The sequence below is a fragment of the Notolepis coatsorum genome (genome assembly GCF_963971535.1).
Source record: "Notolepis coatsorum genome assembly, chromosome: 16".
In the NCBI taxonomy this organism is placed as follows: Eukaryota; Metazoa; Chordata; class Actinopteri; order Aulopiformes; family Paralepididae; genus Notolepis; species Notolepis coatsorum.
In genome coordinates, this window is record NC_140180.1 from 19,979,965 (window position 1) to 19,999,964 (window position 20,000).

Consider the following 20,000-nt stretch of genomic DNA (forward strand, 5'->3'; position numbering starts at 1 on the left):
ATATGTCTTTATCTCCCTCTTTCACACTCAAGGACTCAGAATACAATCTACAATCACACATGCACACTCACATACACACTTACACACTTACACACACACACACACACACACACACACACACACACACACACACACACCACACACACACACACACACACACACACACACACACACACACACACACACACACACGTGGCTACGCGTGCATGCACAAACACACAGATACACACACACACACACACACACACACACACACACACACACACACACTCCCCACACTCGCACGCACTCGTAGCAAGGCATTGAGATATCCAGAAATCACAAAGCAGGGGGAGAATATTCAGTGCCGCCTCTGTTTGACACAAGCAGCTTTGGCTGTTATATAAGCTGGGTTACCGTGACGATGAGCCCTGCTGAAGAAAGAGAGTGCAGAGGCCTGTACATATCCCGGTGTACTCAAGTGTACTTGTATGTCTTCATATGTGCTGTGCGAATGAGGGGGCGAGAGGATGTGTTTTTAATTTATACACACACATTTTGCACATTAGCCTTAATATGGGTGTTTTCACATCTGTTTCATCGAGTACCGGTTTTCACTTGTATATAATTAAAGCCAATGTGAATGTACAGTCTTATAATATCCTCCCCTATTTCACGTTTTGGAAGAGAAATCAGATTTGTCACAGAAAGTGAGTGTTCTGAGACGTCGGAGGCAGAACATTTTAGCGTTTGTTAACGTCCTGTTAACCATTTACATCCTACTAAGCTTGTTAGTCAGCGGGGGGCATGAAGCATGCACATCGCTTAGCAACCGAATATAGAACGCCTTGTGCGCCCCTTTAGTCAAAATGTGGTAGCGGATCCAGGAACCATGATTTATAGATCAAAATACTCTGCTTTTCATAGTTCCAGTTACTTGTACTTCAAAATTATACTCTTTCTTTTAGTTACTCATAGTTTGTTATTTTCTAATACTCAGAAATGGCACTTGGCTAAAGTGGGTCATGTCACAAAACAGAAGTGAAAAAAATGCGCGTTAGTCAATGAGATTCATACACTTTCCGTTGGATTTATATACACCATTTTGTTTTGTTTGTGTTGAATTCTATCTTTTTTTATCTACTTTTCTCCCCATTTTTCTATTTTTCTCCCTTCCCCAATTTCGTATTGTCCAATTCTACCCTCCCCTGTCTCGAACGTTGTTAGACCATGCCTCAAACTGGTCGGCTGCAGCGAGGACCAAGCCTTGCATCACGTGTCCCCTCCGGTCGCATCTTTTCACCTGCACAGCGCGATCTCTCAGCGGCGAGGGTCTGCGTGGAGGGACACGCCGCCCCCGTCGCTTCCTGATTCTACTGCGTAGGCGCACCAACCGACCTGTAGGAGTCGCTGTCCACAACGTCCGATCCCCACCCACCAGCTTCCCACCCCCTAATACTGCCAATTGTGTTAGTATGAACGACCAGCCAAGCTGGTAGCAACGCCGAGACCTGGGCTCGAACCCCAGCATATCCTGCGTTGGTGGCGAGCGCCTTGCCCACTGCGCCACCTAGCCGCCCGTGTTGAATTCTATATAACACTAATATAACATATGACATATATCACATCGGTTACTGCACCTGTGTATACTGTATACTTTACTTACTCATAGTATATATTTAGATTCTAGTGTTATTGTAACCATATTTATGGTAATGTATAATATAGGGCATATATAGCCTCATCTGCACCTTTGATTACACTGCCTACTTGCTCATATGCATATATTCAGAGTTAATTATATTGTTTATACTGCCTATTCTTTACTTTTCTACTGTAATATAATAATAATAATAATAATAATAATAATAATAATAATAATAATAATAATAATAATAATAATAATAATAATAATAATAATAATAATAATAATAGATTGAATTTGTAATGCACTTTTTGTTCGCTGGGATCCCAAAGTGCTACACTACAGGGTTAAAACATAGTTAAAACTATAATTTGTATTACCTGTATTTATGTCTTTTTACTATTACCCTGCCCATACCTGTACCTCTGCTCCCCCCTCCCCCATGCCGCTATGATGCTTGAATTCCCACACTCGGATCAATAAAGGAATATCTTATCTTATCTTACATTTTCTACACTGAATTCTCACTGCACATGTTTTCTTCACTTCTGCATTTTCACTAAATTACTCTATTGACTTCCACCTCCAATCATAAAACCAGGAAGTGTCAATGACATCATAAAACCATATATAAATACACATACATACTATATATATTGACTTCCAGTTTGTGACTAATCAGATCACCTTCTTAACCCTCTTGTCATGTTCCCGGCACCTGATGTGTTTTCTTTTTGTAGTCCATACAGACCTTGTTTATCCTATGACACCATTGTTGTAGTCCATACAGACCTTGTTTATCGTATGACACCATTTCTGTAGTTCATACAGACCTTGTTTATTACTATGACACCATTTTTATTGTCCATACAGACCTTGTTTATCCTATGACACAATTTTTGTAGTCATACAGACCTTGTTTATCCTATGACACAATTTTTGTAGTCCATACAGACCTTGTTTATTTATCCTATGACACCACACACTTTCATTACAAAACACAAATGTCTGCAGGTGATTAGTATTACCATGATAGATGCAGGGTGCATTATGTTTAATAACAAATGCAAGATTTTATGTTCTGGCTTGTAAGATAGACTGTACTTGGTTGCATTTTAAATCACCGTTCTAAACCATTGGGTTCCCAAACAGTATGCTCGAAATGTAATAAAAAATTTCATGAAAAAATAAACATCAAAGAATTTTTTTTTTTTCTTTTTTTGTAATTTTTTTTCTTTTTTTTTTGGCTTTTTTCTTCATAGTTCTCTAACGTTAGTCTTTCTTTCCTCAACGTTCAATTCTATAAACACTTGACCGATACCCATCAATGCACAGCGCTCTAGCATGTTCTGACTGTGAACACCTAAAGCTGAGGCTCAGACCGACCGACCGTTTTAGATTTTTGGCTCATTTTCCCTTATGTTAGAATTTTAATGTAAAAATAATGGTTGCAGATATAGAGGGGGGCGCCAAAACTGCAAAAAAAAAAAAAAAAAAAATTATTTTATTATTATTATTTTTTTTGGCGCCCCCCTCTGGGTGGCGCTCTAGCAACCGCCTATATCGCCTGTAGGAAGGTCCGCCCCTGCATACCCCCCCCGTTAGCCTAGCTTACCACAGCGAATGGAAGCGGACAGTGCCCGGTTAGCCTTCGGCAGAGGTGTTAGTTGGACAATGCCTAGGCTAACCGCCACTGTCCGCTTCCATTCATTGTGCTAAGCTAGGCTAACATGCAGCCAGATAGCTTTCTAACTAAACACACAGAGAGGAAACTGGTATCTATCTTCTTGTGTCTCTCTCTCTGGAGAAGACGGTGAGCTAATTTCCCAAAATGTTGGCGTGTTCCTTTAATAATGTGGGCCTCTCCGCGACAGGGGCCACCGCGCTCGCTGCTATATCCATGCAGATGAGAGGAGCGTGAGATGCCTGGCAGCCTGACCTGGCGGTATCCGCAAAAGGAATAGTTTTGCAAAGCACGTAGTGCAGAGCAGTGGCGAATTCTCCTGGAAACCAAGGGAAGCCAGGCTTCCCTAAAAAAAAAATTAAATAAAAAATTTAAAATTATTTTTTTACTGAGGACCAGCAGCCAGCACAGCACACCACTGTGGATATTACACGTGGTGCAGAGTCTAGCCAATCCACAGTGTGGTACACCAGGCTGACGACATACACCTCCAGAGCGAACCCTGTAACCGTATTTAATATGACTTCCCAAGAAGTCGCACCTCTGCATCAACCCCCCCCCCCCCCCCGGTGCCCTCACACAGAGAGCTGAGATGAGACCGAGGGGTCGACGTACAGTGAGAAATAGCTGGTGTGGTTTCAGGCGCAGTGTTCTCCCCCACCCGCTGTCTTCCCGTGCAGCTCCTAATGTGGTGGGGGATTGTGGAGCGGAGAGAGGGTTTGAGGCAAAGGAAGACATTCTGGAATTAGATACAGCTCTCTCCTCACCTTCCTTCCTCTCCTCTCATCTTTTACTCTCTTCTCTTCTGTTCTCCTCTCCTCTCTTCTCTTCTCTTCTCTTCTCTTCTCTTCTCTCTTCTGTTCCCCTCCCCTCTCCTCTCCTCTCCTCTCCTCTCCTCTCCTCTCCTCTCCTCTCCTCTCCTCTCTTCTCTCTTCTGTTCCCCTCTCCTCTCCCATCCTCTCCTCTCTTCTCCGATCCTCTCTTCTCCTCTCCTCAGGTATCTTCTCTTCTCTCCTCTCATCTCTTCTTTCCTGTAGAGCTTGTTCTCTCCTCTCCTCTCCCCTCCCCTCCCCTCCTCTCCTCTTTCCTTTCCTCTCCCCTCCTCTCCTCGCCTCTTTCCTTTCCTGTAGAGCTTGTTCTCTCCCCTCCCCTCCCCCTCCCCTCTCCTCCCCTCCCCTCCCCTCCCCTCCTCTCCTCTTTCCTTTCCTCTCCCCTCCTCTCCTCACCTCTTTCCTTTCCTGTAGAGCTTGTTCTCTCCCCTCCTCTCCCCTCCCCTCCCCTCCCCTCCCCTCCTCACCTCTTTCCTTTCCTGCAGAGCTCGTTCACCCCCCCCCCCCGCCCCCCCGCTCATTTCCTTCTACTCATGATGCTGCTAAACCCTGTTGCCTGGGCGTGTTTACTTTGGTCCCCGTGGCAACAGGATCTCTAAAGCTCTCTGTGAAGTACTCGTCTCTCTGCCAGACACACTCTGATGAGCCCAACAGTAAAAGCATTTCCCCGGCGAGCTTCTCCCAACAACTATGAGCTTTATCTATAAAACAGACCCAGTGCCCAATTCTCTTTCTTCTTTCGTCCATATTTTCTTTGATATATTCTTGTTTATCGTTCACCCGTCCCCCTGTAATGTGCTGGGAGGATAGAGTGTGCGATTGTGTAATACCTCCTCTCTCTGCCGCAGGTGGACGCTCTGTGTTTCCCAAGGCAGAGACCCCCGACCCCCCGGCCTCCGGTGAAGCCCCTAAGCCTCCCCTGGCCTCCGCCAGAGACCCCGTCAGCAGCAGGACCCTCAGTCTTCCAGAGAGCGGCAAGTCGTTGGAATTACGAACCACCCTGTCCCTGGACTCTCCCCCGCCTCCTCCAACCCCTCATCTTCCTCCTCCACCTTCCCCGTCTCCAGGTCCGGACAGCCCCGATCTCCCACCCCCGCCTCCACCAGCCCCGGCCCCGGCCCATTCCGAACCCGGGTCCGCCTCGACCCCTCCTCCCCCGCCGACCCCGCCCCATTCCGAACCCGGGTCCGCCTCGACCCCTCCGACCCCGCCTCCCCCGGTCCCACCCCCGCCTCCCCCAGCCCTGGCCCCGGCCCCGGCCCATTCCGAACCCGGGTCCGCCTCGACCCCTCCTCCCCCGCCGACCACGCCCCATTCCTCCCCCGGGTCCGCCTCGCCCCCACCGACCCCGCCTCCTCCTGTGGAGAGCCCCCAGCGGCCCACCACACTGAACCTAAAGACACTGCCGCGCCCCACCGCCAAGGAGAACGGGGGCCCCCCCGCCACGTACGACGAGGAAGAGGAAGAGAAGAAGCTACTGGAGGAGGATCTGAAGAAGTGCATCGCGGACTTCAAGAGGATCCGCGTGCCCAACGTGTTCCCCGACCGCAAGAGACACTGGCAGAGCGACCTGCTCAAGAAGTACAACGCTTAGGGGAGCCGACGGACCGCGCGGCTGCCTTTCTGCACTCATGTCGTGTTCAGGTTGGGTTCCTCCCGGGGCAACAGGGTGGACAGGATCCCGACCTCAGGTTGGGTTCCTCCCGGGGGAGCAGGGTGGACAGGTTCCCGACCTCAGGTTGGGTTCCTCCCGGGGGAGCAGTGTGGACAGGTTCCCGACCTCAGGTTGGGTTCCTCCCGGGGGAGCAGGGTAGACAGGTTCCCGACCTCAGGTTGGGTTCCTCCCGGGGGAACAGGGTGGACAGGTTCCCGACCTCAGGTTGGGTTCCTCCCGGGGGAACAGGGTGGACAGGATCCCGACCTCAGGTTGGGTTCCTCCCGGGGGAGCAGGGTGGACAGGTTCCCGACCTCAGGTTGGGTTCCTCCCGGGGGAGCAGTGTGGACAGGTTCCCGACCTCAGGTTGGGTTCCTCCCGGGGGAGCAGGGTAGACAGGTTCCCGACCTCAGGTTGGGTTCCTCCCGGGGGAACAGGGTGGACAGGATCCCGACCTCAGGTTGGGTTCCTCCCGGGGGGGCAGGGTGGACAGGTTCCCGACCTCAGGTTGGGTTCCTCCCGGGGGAGCAGGGTGGACAGGTTCCCGACCTCAGGTTGGGTTCCTCCCGGGGGAACAGGGTGGAAAGGATCCCGACCTGAGCATGACGTGATGGAGCAAAATGGCCGCCGTGTGAATATGGTCAATGGATTTGACTCCAGACACCTGCAGCTTCGCCGGATCCGCTCAAGGAATTCAAGTCAATTCAATTCAAACCTTTATTTATTCTCGAAAAGACAATTGAGGTCACCCTCATTTTAAATGTCGTCAAGACTTTTACAGACATTTCAATGCACACATTTCTACAATATAACAATAATGTTTTTATATATATAACAACTGCACCAACAATGGACCAAAAAACATGTGCTTATATGAACTATGTGAGGACTGTCAGCCAGAGCAACAACAGTGGCAACATCAATGTTTTACACAGCATGAGTGACTGAAGACACCCTGCGAGTTTGGTCGTTTTCTTTTTTATTTTGTTCGCACGTCAGCAGAATTGCAAGTGACTCAATAGATCGATGTAGGACAATTTAGGCTGTGTCGTTCTAGTGATTACACTTTTGAGAACTGAACAACTGAGGTGGAACTAATAGTATTTCCCATTATAGAAAACAGTGCCCTCATAGAGAATGATGTAGTAGCATGCCTTTGTTTCCACAAAGAACCATTTGGAAATTGTATTTCCTGTAAACATTGTAAATCATTTGCTTGCTCTTTTCACTTCCTCCGAGCTAAAACCTGCTAGCATTTTCTGACATGCTCTCTCTGTACCATGCCCAATAAAACATTTGTAAAAACACCGCCAGCTAATGGAGGATAATTGTGATCACGCAAAACAAAAAAGAAATGAGTAAAATCATCTAAAACGTTTTTACCACATCGGTGTTGACTTGAAAGCAGCCGCCCACGCGCTGCCTGGCGAGCCAAATTGCACTGCTGTTTGGTTCAGTTTATTATCATGTTAATTCAAGTTGATTCTTAAAAAAAGATAATTATGTTCTACCATGAGGTCAGGTGGCTAATTACTGTACCAAGAGTGAAAAATGAGAGAACAATAACCCTGTGACCAGACAATAGCAATTATTCTTCCATCTGTTTCATAGAACATTATCATCCAGCTTTGCTGATGGGTTATCAAGCGTTTGTGTGTGCGTGTGCATGTGCACAGTTCCCTCTTGTCCTCTTGCATTGTCAAGGGCCAAAATGACAATTACAGTAAATACGTCATAATGAAGGCAATCCTCCCGAGAATGACTTTTAATTATAGCAGCACAGGTTACCTTATCTGTTGTTCTACAGCTGAGCTATACCGACTGGACGCTACTCTCATAATCTGTCTCTCTCTTACTCCTTACTATCTTGCCCATCTCCATCTCCCTCCCTGTCCACCCCCCCCCCCCCCTCTCTCTCTCTCTCTCTCTCTCTCTCTCTCTCTCTCTCTCTCTCTCTCTCTCTCTCTCTCTCTCTCTCTCTCTCTCTCTCTCCCACTCCACCTTTGATTGAGCCCCGAAGCGTCCATCTTCGCTGGCAGAGCCCAATTTGGACGGAGTCCTAATGTGGATGTCTAGTCCAGGAGCTGTCCGTCAACACGGTGTCTCCATCCCTGCCTGCCCGTCAGAGCACAAGAGGACGTTAGGCCTCAATGCCTTGCTGCTCTCTGCGTCACTTATAGGGTAAAGATCGAGGTTAAGACACTAATCCCAGACTGGTGGTTACATGTAAAAGGGGTAAGTTCTATCTTAAAGGGGAATGCCGTCCCTTTGAATAATTCACACATGTTCTTCCTGTGTCCCCCGGGACAGTTCAGTCAGTGTTTGTGAACAAGCGCCACTCTCTCCTGGAGCTAGAAATCAGAGAGACGATCCTCCCAATCTGTGATTGTCACCGGGATGTAAAACGGGGGCTGCTCTATAGACAATGGATGGGGCTTTGACTTTATGAGGCCATAGAATGTTTGTGTGACACCCACATTAGGTTTATATTCTAGTGCTAGGCGGTCTGACTCTAAATTAAAACCTCATTTGGGTGTAAGAGCGCATATAAACATTGTATAAAGTCAAAGCCCCATTCATTGGAGCATCCCCAGATTCTATGGATTCTATGGAGCAGCTCCAGATTTGACATCCCAGGTTGGAGGGCTCAGAGAGGGTTCTCTCCCTGATGTCTAGCTTTAGGAGAGAGCGGTGCGTGTTCACAAATACTGACTCAACTATTCTGCCGCTCGGGAAGTTCATAATGATGTGAATTCTTAAAAAACGGGCGGTATTCCCCTTTAAGCATCAGACGAGTGAGGGGGGGCTCCAGTAGCTCACCGCATATCTCGGCGCTATTTCTGCGTCGGGGAAAACCGTGCTGCGTCACGGATCTGGTGGACTCCGAGTTCGATTCCCGGACCCGCCGTCATTTGCCTCTATATCCCGTTTCACCCTGTATCTGTCGGTCATGCTTGACCAGAAAAGCGATAAACGCTAAAAAATAAAGTTTAAAAAAAAAAAGCATCAGACGAGTGGAATAGTTTTATCAGGGACACTAGCCAACATGCGGAGTCTTTGCACAACAGGACGTACCTCTGTAAACCCAATGTCTGACCTAACGTCTCGCTATAGCCTCTGTGCTCCTTCAAACCGCCGACACCGAAGTCATCGCCGCGTCTCCCACCGGCCGGTATGCCTGGACAAATGCATAGAGCTGGTTCCACTTTGCAACTCATCAATACATTATCGCCTCATCGACTCTTTTGCTCATATTTGGCATTCGGCGTTGGCTTGTACTGAGGTAGCATGCTGGCCGCGTTCCCGGCCCCAAAGTCCTGATTCACTATACCGTGGTGCAGAGACATTCCGAGGAGCAGGGGGAACAACTCCAAAAATGGCATGTCCTTAAGAATTCTAGGTGTTCCATACTGCATAGGGGTTAGACCTATGGGGAAGGGGCCATGGTCTGCGTGCCGCCTTATAAAAATACAAATAATTCTGGTGCAAGGGCTGTTCCATACTGCATAGGGGTTACATTTACATTTACATTTAGTCATTTAGCTGACGCTTTTATCCAAAGCGACTTACAAGTTCTGTGCGACAAGACAGCAAGAAGGGTATAACTCTATCAGCTGAGTAACAATGTTCATCAAAGTGTTGCGTGTTACAGTGTAGGTTAGTTTATTAGGACAAGTGCATGACATTAAGGTTAGTCGGGGTTTTCTTTTTTTTTTTTTTTTTTTTTTTTTTTTTTTTTTTTTTATTTATTTCAGATAATGGTTGAAGAAGTGAGTCTTTAGTCGACGGCGAAAGATTGGACGGGATTCGGCTGTCCTAACTGGGATGGGTAGTTCATTCCACCATTGTGGGGCAAGGACTGAGAATAGGCGGCTTCTCTTTGATGACCCTCCGGGAGCTTGGATAGGAGTAGATCTGAGGCGGCCAGAAGACGCAGAGCGTAGGGGTCTTGAGGGTGTGTAGTTAGAGACCATTGACCGGAGGTAGGCGGGAGCGGTTCCCTTTGCCGCACGGTATGCTAGGTCGAGGGCCTTGAAGCGGATACGTGCAGCAATGGGGAGCCAGTGCAGGTCCCTAAGAAGTGGGGTGACATGGGCTGACTTCGGTAGGTTTGAGATCAGGCGGGCCGCTGCATTTTGAATGAGTTGAAGAGGCTTGGTGGCAGTGGCCGGGAGGCCAGCTAGCAGTGCGTTGCAGTAGTCGAGGCGGGAGATGACTGTTGATTGGACGAGGAGTTGGGTGGCTTCTTTTGTCAGGAAGGGGCGTATCCTTCTGACGTTGCTCAGGAGGAATCTGCAGGTTCTGGTTGTCGCTGCGATGTGAGCAGAGAAGTTCAACTGGTCGTCGAGGACAACACCAAGGTTCTTGGCGGTCGGCGACGCGGTCACAGCTGCATTCTCGACTGTGATGGAGAGGTCGGTCAGGGGGGAGGATTTGGCCGGCAGGTGGAGCAATTCTGTTTTGCTTAGGTTCAGTTTGAGGTGGTTGGTCGTCATCCAGGCGGAGATGTCGGACAGACAGGCCGAGATCCGCTCAGAGACGTGGATATCTGAGGGAGGGAAGGAGAGGAAGAGTTGAGTATCATCGGCATAACAATGATATGAGAAGCCATGAGATGTGATAATGTTACCCAGTGATTTAGTGTAGAGGGAGAAGAGAAGGGGTCCTAGGACCGAGCCCTGGGGGACACCCGTCCGGAGGGGGCGGGTGGCCGACAGAGTCCCTCTCCATGACACTTGGTAGGAGCGGTCATTGAGGTATGATGTCAGCCATGTCAGCGCAGATCCAGCCACTCCCATTCCTGCGAGGGCCGCGAGGAGGATCTGATGGTTGACTGTGTCGAAGGCTGCAGATAGATCTAGGAGAATCAGGACAGAGGAGAGGCCTTTCGCTTTTGCTAAGTGAAGTGCCTCTGTGACCGCAATGAGGGCCGTTTCTGTGGAGTGGCCAGTCCGGAAGCCAGACTGATTGGGGTCTAGGAGGTCATTCTGTAAGAGATAAGCAGTAAGTTGGTTGGATACAGCACGTTCAAGTGTTTTAGAAAGGAAGGAGAGAAGAGAGACAGGGCGATAGTTGGCTATGACGGTGGGGTTCAGGGTTGGTTTTTTTATGAGGGGCGTGACTCTGGCTTGTTTTAGGGAGGTGGGGACCACCCCCGAGTTGAGTGAGGAGTTGATGGTTGCAGTTAGGAATGGGAGGATGTCCGGTGCTATGGTCTGGAGGAGTGGGGAGGGTAGCTGGTCCAGCTGGCATGTAGTCGGACGGTTCGACGTTACCAGTGTCAGGGTCTCGGCTTCTGTAATGGGAGAGAAAGATGACAGAGTGAAGGATGAGGTTCTCGATTCAGCGTTTGGAATGGGTGGGGGTTGGGAGAAGGAGCTGCGGATGTTCTCCACTTTTTCCTCAAAGAAGATCGCAAAGTCTTCGGCAGAAAAAGATGAGGGAGGAGGAGGTGGGGGGGGAGTGAGGAGGGAGGACATGGTAGCATGCAGTTTGCGAAGATTCTTGGCAGAGGCCTCGATCCTATGGTGAAAGAAAGAAGCTTTGGCATTAGTAATGGTTTTGGAGAATGTTAACAAGAGGTTGTGATATGTGTCGATGTCAGCAGTGAGGCGTGACTTTCTATACTTCCTCTCAGCCGCTCTCAGGACCTGTCTTTGTTCTCTCACTGCATCCGTCAGCCATGGACTGGGTGGGGAACGGCGGGCAGGTTTCTCAACGAGGGGACAGAGCTTGTCGAAGGAGGTTGCAAGGGCTGAGAGGAGGGTGGAGGTTGCCATCTCTGTGGGGAGAGCAGAGAAGGTGTCACTCAAAGGTAGAGCGGATATTATGTCAGAGGAGAGGGTGGAGGGGGATAGGGAGGGCAGGTTGCGTCTGAGTGAGACGGTTTGAGTTGGGGTGAAGACTTTTCGGTTAAGCATGAGAGTTAGTGAGAAGGATATGAAGGAATGGTCAGATACATGTAGGGGAGTTACCGTGGTGTTAATGATGCTGGAGTTACGGGAAAATATGAGATCCAAGGAGTTGCCTGCTTTGTGGGTGGGAGGCATGGCAGTGGGAGTCAGGTCAAATTGTTGTAGGAGGGAGACCACTGGGACCGACTGAGATGAGTCAGGCAGGTTGAAGTCGCCCAATAGAAGGAGCGGGGTACCATCTTCCGGTAAGGAGCTTAGAAGCATGTCCAGCTCATCTGTGAAGTGATCGAGGGGACCTGGAGGGCGATAGAGTGTAACAATGGTGAGATTGAAAGGATTAGAGACAGATACTGCATGATATTCGAGGGAAGAGAGTGACAGTTCTGGGAGTTGCGTTAGGTTTGTAGCCCATGAAGGAGATGTCATGAGGCCAGTGCCTCCACCCCGTCTGGAGGGTCGAGGTGTGTGAGTGAAGTTATAGTTTGTAGATAATGCTGCAGGTGTTGACGAGTTATTGGGGGTTATCCAGGTCTCAGTTAGAGCCAGGAGCTGCAGATTTAGACTATGGGCGTAGGCAGTAATGAAGTCAGCTTTCTTGACTGCTGATTGACAATTCCATAAGCCTCCCTGTACTGTGACAGGTGTATTAGTGGCTGTAGGAGGGTAGGAGAGATTAGCCGGGTTGCTAGCAAACTGGCGTGGATGGGTTGATTCTGTTCTTGAGGAGCAGATTGTGGATATAGGTATGAGGCACATTGTGGTGTCAAGAGTGGTAGGAGGAGGTTGAAGGGGGTAGGGAGGAAGCGAGATAGTAGGGAAATAGCAGAGTGGGACGGGAATATGGGATTATGGTGTACTTAGCACTGGGTGGATCGGTGGATCTCTCTGCGGTGAACTCCAGGAAAACTCCTCCTCTTTGTCCCTCTTCGTTTCTCGACGCTTCGCTGACGCTATGCCAGCAAGTCTTTAAATCACTATCACTAATTACTGATGAGTGACACCTGCAGCAAAAGGCCACACCTCCAGTTTCTGTCAGCTGGGTGAAACTAATTACAAACAATTTCCACAACACAATTTAGTCACACACTTCAAAATGATGTACACAGTATTCAGTTAAAAGAGCCTACCCTCTCTGCTGTTGTCCTCAGAATGAATCCAACAGAGAAAAAGCTGGTATTTAAGCAGAAAAACTGTCACAAGTGCCCACTTAACTACATGCACAAAGGCCACACCTCCAGTTTCTGTCAGCTGGGTGAAACTAATTACAAACAATTTCCACAACACAATTTAGTCACACACTTCAAAATGATGTACACAGTATTCAGTTAAAAGAGCCTACCCTCTCTGCTGTTGTCCTCAGAATGAATCCAACAGAGAAAAAGCTGGTATTTAAGCAGAAAAAAGGTTAGGCCTCTGGGGAAGGGGACATGGTCTGTGTGCCACCTGTATAATACAAAGGATTCTGCTGCAGCAGTGTCCCTCTGGCATCAACCTTTGGGTGAATCACAAATTGAAAGTGTCATTTTAGGGCACCTTCCTTCAGCCAGGAAATAGATGCCGGCGAAGTGTTGTGCAAAAGGTTCGATTTAGATTCTGCACTATGAAGAGGGCACTCGGAGACTTTTAATAACACCGCTTTCTATGACATATTTATGACTAGAATAAATGGACACGGTGCAAAGCTATAAGCTGCATCTCATGACTAGAGGGGAGAGACCGGGCCATGGGACATTATTAAATGGATAGTTCGGATTTTTGGACATTAAGTGGTATGGACTATTACTTGCTAGTAGTGTAGTTGATACAATGCCGCTAGCTCACTCACGAGTCCCACGGGCGGGGTTATGGCCAGCCACCCGCCAGGCGCCAGACAGGTGAGATATGAGGTAACGAGTAAAAAAAAATAAAGTGTTGACACCATAACATGAAGGCGGGCGTGTCAATCATCAACAAAAAGTGACTTCCTTGATCATTTCCTATACTTGAATCCTGTTGGAACAGGGCCCAGGGCGTAGTGACCATGTTACACTGGGGTCGCTCTGAAGCATAGGAAATGCTCCAGGACCAGGTTCTTTTTGTTGTGGATGATTGAAGCTTTTGCCTGCATGTTATGAACCTTTTGTCTCGTGAAACCCCATTTGCTTCCAAGTTCACTCAGAACCCGGCGGTGTGCCAGAACTCGGACCACGGGACTCGGCGAGTGAGCTAACGGCATGGCATCAACTACGAACGCTTTGAAAATCTGAACTATCCCTTTAAGGAAACCTATGAAGGTCATTCCCAAGCTAATTTATGTGTAATGGATTGCTGCAGCAGCTGGTTTTGGGTCGTTGTTAATGCATCGATTTATCCCAGTACAGTTATATTTTCGTTTTTTTTCACATGGCCTGGTTGTAAAGAAGGTGTCTGATTTCATCGAAAATGTTGCCGTCTTGCCTGGAATGGGATTGGTTCATCACGCAGCACGCACTGTCGCATTAATTTGCATAATGTTTAAAAAGGAAAAAGGAAAAAGGAAAAAGTCAACTTCCCCCTTTGCGGTGATGAGTAGTTGTACATAGGAAATGAATGAGAGCCTGAGGTGAAACAGCCTCCACTTATTACCAAATCACCAACTGTACGTTTTCTCCCTAACACTTGTGCAATGTTCACATTGTGATTTGGTATCAATGACATTTATATATATTTTCAGCATAATAGCAGCAGTGTGTGTGTGTGATAAGTGGGCTTGTGTGGCGCAAGTCATCGAGATAATGAAATAAATGAATCTGTTATCACGAGAAAACTGACATTGTTATATCGAGATAACGAAATAATAAGTCGTTATCGCAAGAAAACGGACTTTGTTATATCGAGATAACAAAATAATAAGTCGTTATCACAAGAAAACGGCAATAAAATAATAAATAAAGACGTGGCCATTCTCGGCTTCCATACTTGGGTTCAAAGGTTTTCATCTCTACTCTTTTGAAGCTGGTCTTTTGACGTATTATGAATGAGGGTATATGATCCTCGATATTGAGGGAATACTTATTCTTTGAGACAGAGAGGTGAGGTGATCTAGGCGGGTCTACTCTAGGATTCCGTTGGAAAGGCCTGCTTTGACAGACGCACGGAGATGAAATCAAACATCCCAGTTCTGTGAGTCCTGTGAAATAATCACTGGCTAGATAGATCTGTCTGTCAATCTTAGTTGGAATCTCTCTGTAATATCTCTTCATGAGCCACAGTACCAGCACAAGCTGTACAGACCTACAGTACCAGATGAATAAAATGACTTAAGTACTAAATTAAGCCTCCTCTCTGATTGAATTTGGATGCCCAGTTAAGGAAGTGCAGAACCCACAAGTCTTTAGGAAAATGGTCAAACAGAGGCTGCTAGATAACATCTCCAAATAAAGACATGGTTATTTTATTACACTGAAATAGATAAAAGAAAAAGAAAAAGGAGCATCATTATTATTTATCGTATCAAGGGACTGCACCTTTTGAAAATGTAAATAGATTGTTATGTTAACGTGTATAGCATGTTGTAGTTGTATGTCTTCTGCTTCAACGTTGAACGGCGGAGAGCGGTGCCTGTTCACAAACACAGACTGAACCACGCGTCCTGGGGCACAGGAAGATGGAACCACAAGAGACCACAACGGAAATAAGTCCCGGACCTTGTCATGTTATGCCGACAATATCTTTTACAATTGTGTTTTTTAACTACTGTGTTTGAATGGGTAAAATAAGATAAGATAAGATAAGATAAAATAAGATATTCCTTTATTGATCCACTTTGGGCAATGTGGGCGTCATAGCAGCATGGGGGAGGGGGGGAGGGGAGGGACAGGTATGGGCAGGGTAATAGAAGAAAAACAATAAATATGGGCAATACAATTTGATCTGAATATAAAAATATGAGAAGAAATAAACAGTGTAAACAATATAATTAACAGTATAATAAACTAAACTAAATACCTGAGTGACACTTTGACCCAATATTTTGCCATCTCCAAATAAAACATCTTATTTTCTTTGTTTTTCTGTCATACTAACCATACATACAATACATACATACATACATACATACATACATACATACATACATACATACATACATACATACATACATACATACATACATACATACATACATACATACATACATACATACATACATACATACATACATACATACATACATACATACATACATACATACATACATACATACATACATACATACATACATATCATATTGTATAGAAAATTGCAACATGCTCATAGCTGCTTCCAAACCAAAACATGTTCATAAACATACACACCAACGTATGTAACATGTTACATGTAGGGCTGGAAGATGAAAACCCAGGCAACACCACCATGGATCAAATCAAATCAAATTTATTTGTAAGGCCCGACAACACACGTTAATGTCCCCATGGGCCGTACACGTCTTCTTTAAACAAGTCAAGAAGAAACATCACAATAAGTCAAGTACAAAACAAGAACACCATAAGGTCCAAAAAAATATATAAAATAAAAATGCTAAATAAATGCAACACTCCCAGACATACCCCACACGAAGGTAAGGAAAAACTCACTAAAACCTAGCAATAGGAAAAAATGCACCACAGGCAATGTGGAGGAGAGAAACCTTAGAAGGGCCATTCAAGGGGGGATCTCCCTTCTTAGATGTCGGTGATAGTAGTGTTGCAGTAAAAACAGGTGAACAGTTGGTAAGCATGCACTCATGTGTGTAGTGAAACACAGATGAGTGCATGCGATAGCAACTGAACATTTTGAAAATGTTTAAGATAGAGCTGATAGCGGATCTATTTGAGGCACAGGGGCGACGCAAAGAGGGTCGCATCCTCCCGGTCTTAATCACGGGACGTTCAACACTTCGGTCATCACTCCGAGACAGCCGGAGACAGGGGGCGGCGCAAAGAGGGTTGCATGCAAAGGCACAGATATATAATATATATATATACATACATGTGCATATCAATGACCAGTGCTTGTACATACTATGAATGAGTACTTTGGTTATACCTGCAATATACAAAATAGACATAAAATTTGCATGAAATAGACAGAATAAATGCAGAGAATAAGAAAAAGGGTAAACGTAATGCAGGTAATAACAATACAAATCCCAACACCTTGTGACCAAAATCACTTTGTCTTGTATTTCTTGTATATTGGTAATCTTGGTTACAGTCATCCACAATATTTTGCACTGCGCTTGTGTCGTTATCAGTCTTTTTGTTCAAGGTCCCATACTTTTTCTTATTACTACTAATTATATTACAACAGACAGACTATACCTTTTAAATAAGTCCAGGTTTCTTGACTTTCCCAAAAACCTTGTGAAGACCCTGATATTGTGAGTGTTTATCTGCCAAGATCACAACTATACAACTTAAAATAGCAGCATAAACAACAATGAAATAGCTCTAATTTATGTAAGGGATAATGTATGGCTTCGAGGTCATTGTCGCAAAATAATTGACCGACACAGAGTTTAAAATACCGAGGCGCCGCGCCGAGGTGTTTTAAACGTAGTGAAGGTCAATTATTTTGCGACAATGACCGAGTAGGCTATACATTATCCCGCTTATTACATGGCTAACTTACTAACAATATACCTAATTCATTTGACAAATCGCAGTTGTTCTGTGGCTCTGTCAGCCCAAATAAAGTGATTATTATTATCGCGGGCAGCAGCTCTGTTCTGGCTCCGCTGTGTTCTGGCTCCGCTCGTCGCTCCGCCCCCTGTCATCGCCGGCAGCAGAACACCAGTGTCTAATTGCACTGAAACAGTGTGTGTCAGTGGGCTTGATTGCCAACAGCTGCGCACTGCGGTCATTATTGAAAAAACAGCGGTCATTATTGAAAAATAATGACCGCTGTCGGGGGCTATTGACCAATCACAAGCAAGCATTTCGGCGAATGTGAAAACGCCATGTAATAAAATACAATAATCACAATGTGGATGTAATGAGTATACGTGACATAATGTGTTAAAAAGACTACAATACGTTTTAGCTTACTTTTGAAAATATTTAGTGAGCCTCCCTAATGTCCAGAAGTATCTCATGGCAGTGGCATGGTTCTGGATAGCATTACATTCAGTGAAAGGTGAATGGTAGTGAAAGGGTTCACCTTATGTAGTGTGGTAGTGAAAGGTTAACCTTATGTAGTGTGGTAGTGAAAGGTTAACCTTCTGTAGTGTGGTAGTGAAAGGGTTCACCTTCTGTAGTGTGGTAGTGAAATGGTTAACCTTCTGTAGTGTGGTAGTGAAATTGTTAACCTTCTGTAGTGTGGTAGTGAAAGGGTTAACCTTCTGTAGTGTGGTAGTGAAAGGGTTCACCTTCTGTAGTGTGGTAGTGAAAGGGTTAACCTTCTGTAGTGTGGTAGTGAAATGGTTCACCTTCTGTAGTGTGGTAGTGAAAGGGTTCACCTTCTGTAGTGTGGTAGTGAAAGGGTTCACCTTCTGTAGTGTGGTAGTGAAAGGTTAACCTTCTGTAGTGTGGTAGTGAAAGGTTAACCTTCTGTAGTGTGGTAGTGAAAGGGTTCACCTTCTGTAGTGTGGTAGTGAAAGGTTAACCTTCTGTAGTGTGGTAGTGAAAGGTTAACCTTCTGTAGTGTGGTAGTGAAAGGGTTCACCTTCTGTAGTGTGGTAGTGAAAGGTTAACCTTCTGTAGTGGTTGTTCCCGACCTAGGTTATCCAACTTTCGCGCTGTCGCAACTAGACACACTGGCCTTAATAAATATATTAAAATAATAATAATAATAATAATAATAATAATAATAATAATAATAATAATAATAATAATAATAATAATAATAATAATAATAATATATACATTTTTTGTATCTGCGCAAGCCAGGCCACGGGAAAACTCCCGGTGCTCCCGATGGCCAGTCCGGCCCTGTGAGGAGGTATAGGAACAACTGAGAGACACTGACCTTTGAGGAGAAACGGGGGCTATTGAGTGAGAAACGCTTTCATGTCATTTTCTTTTTGTTGTTGTTGTTGAGAAACGACCCTCTCAGCACAGTGGCCTCCAGCCAAGACAGGATGTCAGATGAACCCTTGTCACTAACACGGTTTCCTCCCTTCAAACGGCCTCGTTCTGCTGATGCACAGGACGCCTCGCATTAACATGAAAAAGCAGCGTGCACATTGAGTTGGACGGGCCAGCATTGCATTAGCATCTCATTGCTTTAGGACATGAGTAATCCTTTCCTTTGGCTTCTTTGAGTACAGCCTGTCCCGCCACCGGTAATGGAGCAGGAGGGAAGGGGGCCAGAGAGGTCTTCTGCCCGCAGCGCCCACTAGAGTCCCAGGCTGCTCCGAAATGAAAGAAAGTGGTCAAAACTCCAAGCAGGAATAACCCTGAAGTGATGTTACATAATGACAACCACTGCTTTTCATTATATGATTATATTATCTTTATGATTGGTAGGCGAGGGAGAGGGAGAGGGAGAGGGAGAGGGAAATGGAGAGGGAGAGGGAGAGGGAGAGGGAGAGGGAGAGGGAGAGAGAGAGAGAGAGAGAGAGAGGGAGAGAGAGAGAGAGAGAGAGAGAGAGAGAGAGAGAGAGAGAGAGAGACTCTGAGCCACTTTATTATTTCAAATGTAACTCTAAAACACTCACCAGAATGAGACTGCCTAAGACCAGTTAAAACATTTGGGGAAAGGTATGCTATAATTCACTTTATTATTAATTATTTTTTTACCTATGACATTAAATGCATTTTGTACAGCATTGATACATTTGTGTTACATTTGTGTTATCATTATCAATGCTGTACAAAATGTACAAAATGTATACATTTAATGTATATATAATAAACTTATAATAATCGTATATATAATATATAATATAATAATCATTTATAAACCATACAGCACATTTCAATAACAGAACATCTATAATAATACAATAATAGTTTAGTTTAGAATAGAACATAACATAAACAAATAATTTAATTGAATACAAATTCAATAAAAACAGGAAAATAAAAAGAGTAACATTTAAATAAAAAATACATGTAAGTAAACCACTTCATGCGATTACACCTCATATCATGTATACATATGAGAATGAATGAATATCCACTGGAGGGATCAGAGACGCTGGAAGATCCGAGAGCAGAGAGGGGAGCTGCGAGGGGACGCCTGGAACTGACCGCTGAGAGACTCCGACTCCAACTGACCGCTGAGAGACTCCGACTCCAATTACATTCTTCCACTCTGATCATTAGGCTTAAAAGAATGTGGGAATGTTGTAGTC